Source organism: Channa argus, chromosome 11 (assembly GCF_033026475.1).
Source record: "Channa argus isolate prfri chromosome 11, Channa argus male v1.0, whole genome shotgun sequence".
NCBI lineage: Eukaryota > Metazoa > Chordata > Actinopteri > Anabantiformes > Channidae > Channa > Channa argus.
The window spans coordinates 5175388-5180402 of record NC_090207.1 but is presented as its reverse complement, the minus strand read 5'-3'; positions in this window follow the sequence as shown (position 1 = coordinate 5180402).

The window sequence follows — 5015 nt, the reverse complement described above, 5'->3', positions numbered from 1 at the left end:
TTTCCCAACAGAGTTAACCTGCTCACACTGTGAAAGAAGCTGTACATTAGCTTCTGTGATTCTGCAGGGGGGACCTGGGAAATCCTTCATAGTAATTTCATTGTTTATTGGTTTAGTGGACAGTTATACACAGAAAAATCTAAGGTGCAAACGTGATGTGTTGAGTTAGAAGGAATTGGGGGGGGATAGGGGGCCTCTGTTGAGCCTGCATTTTGCAGACAGTGCCACATGTGTGCAAACTAATCCGCTTTGTGAGAGGTGATGTGAAGACTGGGGCTCGTCTTCGCTCACATGAACCCACATCCATTATCATAATCATCATTGTAAACACAGTTCACAACTTTTCTTAAAGCTACAGTATGTAACAGATTTTTGGAGAACACAGATGTCATGCTTATGTTAGCTTAACTTGCATATTGGTTTTTATAGTTTAATTCTTACTGAGTTCACCTGCCCAGGTTTTAAAAGTAACAGCAGAATGCATTATAATTCTGATGTTACTACTGTTACACAGATTCTTGCAGGTTGCATTAGGGTGATCGCCATACTTTGCGTTTGCTGCTTTTATTTTGAAAATTCTAGTAGCGTCTAGTTTCCATATAAGCATTCAAAAGCCTTCATCTGATTCTGCTAATGCATCTTTGTCATGAGGTATATGCAGATTTCCTGTGGTAAAGGCCACTTGTGAACGATGAAACATGTTAGCAACAACTGGGCAGACAGTGAGTCAACTGTGGGGGATTATACTTTTTTTTTTTAAGCAGCTGCTATTGCAAGGCCGATCTGTTACAATAGCCTGACTGTGACCATGCTGTGGTCCATTTCATATATATAATGCAGGTAGAGGCTGTTGAAAGCCAGTTTAAAAGAGAAAAACCTAGAAAGAGAAAGGTCAATTAAATAAACTCCCTCTTATCTAAAAGCAGTGCAAAGTACAGTAGTACTAGTGAAACACATGAAGATGGAATGAATTTATAAGCGCAAGCACCAGATTGTACTGCACTCTTAAGAGGAACGAAAATGCAGAAGAAGAAGCAACGATGATGAGACAAAGCAGTTTGACATTATAAACTGACAGCTGCATTTTAACACAATTTTGGCTTTGATGAGGAAGGTCATTTAGGTGCCCTGATCTCAGAGCCCTGTGTACTTTCTGCCACATCATATCGAAAAACACAGCACCCGAGCCGCCTACAGGAAAATTCAATATTTACTCTCCAGTTTCCCGCTAGCAGCCCCTCCACGCTTGTGTAGTTATGAAAGGGAGTTTGGCTACATGGAGATGAACAGAGAAGAAGTGTTTGCTCGGTGCTTAAAGACTTATGCAATCGTAACTGCTTCTAGACGTTATTACGTAAAAAGCTGCACGTTGCAATGAAATTGAAACGGGGATGATACAGCGCCTCTTTTACAGTGGTCTCTCTCTCTCAAACTATGTGGGAGAACTTAAACTTAGAACTTGTAATTGAGGTTGAATATGACACTATTTAAAACCACTAGTTGTGAGAAGAAAGCAGGGTGCTTGAAAAATCCAAAGTAAAAGCTGGAATGGCTACACTACAGGCTTTGATCGCTCTCGTTATTATAGTCCTGCTCCTGCATGCACCCTTGGTTGGCCCTTTGTTCCACTGATAAATTCCCAGCAGCTGGCTCTTTGCACATGTACACGCTCTCTTATCACTGCTCAAACAGCAAAGGGCACCTGCTGTTCCCGAGTCACACACACACAATATTTTCCACATAGCCACCAGAGCGAAACTAGTGACTAATTTAACACCTGTGTCACTGTGACAATTATCATTAAACCCAAGTTCAAAGTCGCAATGTGTCACACTCACACAAGCTAAGCTAAAGTCGGACTTAGCTACTGATTAAAACAGCTACAGCTTTAAGTGCACACAGACATTTTTACAGAAGAGGCAACTGAGGGGAAACCACCCGCTGGAAATACTCCAGCCAAACTATGCGGTTCCACTCTCACTTGAAGTTATTTTACATCTGACCATGACTGTACAGGCGTTTGTAAAAATCCAACTTTGGCCACTATGGCCTGAAAACAATGTGTTGCCAAATGTCTAAACATATAATAAGAATTGTAGGCACACTAGTGGTTTATTTCTAGAAAAGTATGTCTGTCCATTGCTTTGCTCACACTGAAACATCCCAGCGTCATTAAGTAATTTAATGGATTACACACATTTCCAGTACAGTGAATGTTATTATGAGCAAACACACTACCTGCAAAACTAACGATCTTCCCATCAGCCTCAGCTGTACACTGGTGCAAGCTTTGAATTCGTTATAATCTACAAGCAACAATTTGCAACTTAAGCTGACCCTGTGTAAAAACCACTCTTGTATTGGCAAGTATGCAACTGCAATAAATGAGAATGCTGCAAAACGTAGTAATCCGGTAGAAATCGTTGAAATGCTTCTGATTGGTCAGAAGAGTGAGCCTCACTCAGTGAACTAACTGCACCCCTTCACAAAAAGACACTATGTTTTGCAACATATTTCTACAAATAATTGTTTATGAAATAAATGTTTATGAGAATTTAGCTCAAAGCTCCACTGCGCTTAAGTAAAGGCTCACAAAACCACTATCATGACCGAAGATAAAAAAACAATGTATCAGTAGTTAATGCAAATGTTTTTTCCACTTGTTTTTCCACTTGTTTTTCCACAGAGCTGATGCATTACACAGTTTTGTCAGATCCATCATTCATTTATTGATCTCTGGCATGTGGTTACAGTGGGAGTGCTCAATATTGCAACAGCCACAGTGACGTTACAAGCTGAGCCAGCTGACGGATGCTTATTGTCTCTGATGAGGTGGTACTGATGAAAACACATTAAAATGAAATGCCAAACAGGAAATAACACACTCGGGTTGCACCTTTCAGTGGTTTGTATTCATGTTTGAGCCGACCTGCTAATTCCTGGCTAACACATGAGCCCCTAACCAAACGTTCTGCTTTGTAGTGTGACTGTAGCTCTGTTCTAATAGTTTTTACTATCTTTGAAAAGTTAGGCCCTCAGAATTTGAATACGTTTGCTGATAGAGTCAAATGCAAAGCTGTGTCAAGGTTAGCAATTTAAGTGCTATCACAAGACATTGGTTCTTTCTCTCTCAATCTTTATGTGGGCTCGCTACCTTTTGAGTGCGCTTCAAAGATCTGAGAGAGAGGGAGATCTGCCCATGCTGTGTAGGAGGAACCCAAGTGATTAATGTCTTCCTCCAGCAGACGGGCTGCCTCTTGCAGACCTGCCACATGTACAGGAAGTGAAACCATGGCGATGGGGGCTGGTGTAATGTGTGACGCCAGTTTTCCCGAAGCTTGCATTAGCTTGTGCCTATTAAATATCACTCCGGAAAATGTTGGCCAGCCTGCCGTCTGCTGACAAACTCTCTAATTTCTTTCCCATCGCCGACCGTGGGTGTTGTTCCAAAGAGCGTGTGTGCGTGTTTATAGATTGATAGTTAGAGAGAGAGATCGTTTCCGTAGCAATGGATGGTTATGTGCTCGGGCTTTAGGATGACATGATTTCTAAATTGAAATGAATACATCGGTATAGTCAGTTTTTTGTTTTGTTGCTTTCTAATTCACCAGTATATATGAAAAAATGTTGAATACCTTAGTAAAGGAAATAATGATGATTTTTGTTTTAATTGATAATATGATAAATTTAAACTTTCCAAATATTGAACCCCGCTCAGCCATGTGTATTGTTGTTGTTTTATTCAAATGTTGGACCTTTGCAGAATGATTTATGTGCGGAGTTTGACACTAAAAGGCTGTTGAGAATAAACGATGCCTCTCAGCTCCACAACAAGCCAGGTTCACTAAGTACAGGAGTGGAGTGTATCCTGTGTGCGAGTACTTGGTGTGGTGTGTGTGTGCGTCACTGATCACATACGTAGGCACTTCCTTGCTGGCAAACACAGCTAAGTTTGACAAATGGTTGACTTGATCCTGACAAGACTTGCATTTCACAGTGTTTCCCTGTTCTTCTTTTTCTTGCGAGGGAACAAACAGAACACGATGATGCAAATCAAAGACAAATGATTGATGACTCTTTTCTGAACAGGGACTAACTGTTAAATCATCAACTGGAATGTTGGACGTGAATGAAAACCGGAATAATTAGAGCAGAGACACACCTTTTGAAGTGGGAGGACAGGCTGAACAGATGACCGAGTTCAGCAGTTTGCCAGTCAGTCAAGCAGGTGATTCCTGTTCCTCCCTGTCTACACACAGAGGTGGAAAGATGTTTGCTGGGAATGATGGCTCAGTGCTCTGCCCCAGGCCAAGTACCCTCCCTAGCTCATGATCACCCTCTCATTAGCCTTTAAATAAAAAAAGATTAAAGGAGGTTGTTTGAGCATTTTTCTCAGGTCAGGTGACTGAAGTCACTCAGCCCTTAAGGTAATTAACTGCAGAAAATGTGACCCTCAGCTCTTCCTCCAAGCATCACCATCACTATTAACCCTCACATGAGAAAACCTGTCACAAGTTACAATATTACTCTTGCTGCAGCAGTCTTTTATTTGCTTGACATTTGAAACATTTTCGCCTTTAAATCCTGTTTGATCAGCTGGTACAGAGTCGTAAAGCTATGCTGATTCGACACTTCATTGGTTTCCTGTTATTGTGTCAGGGCAGATGCACGTACACCCTGTTAGTTTAATTGAGCGCACAGCGGTGATGGTTTAGTTGTAAACATTTTAGATGTTCCAACTGTAAATCCTGCATTAACATTGAAGTAGCAGCTGCTGCAAAGGTTAACAAATCCTCTTTATAATACTGCTGAGTGAAGTATAACTCAAGACCGGCTATAAAGTTAATCCACATCCCTGCATATGTGATGACACTGTTATTTTAGCAATATAACAAATCTGGCTTTAACTAACCATGACCTTTGACATCCACGATGAGCTCAGTTTAATATGCGTTGTTGTGGAAATGTTGCAAAAAGATTAGTCAGCAGTTGCTTACTTTTAATGCATTGAACAG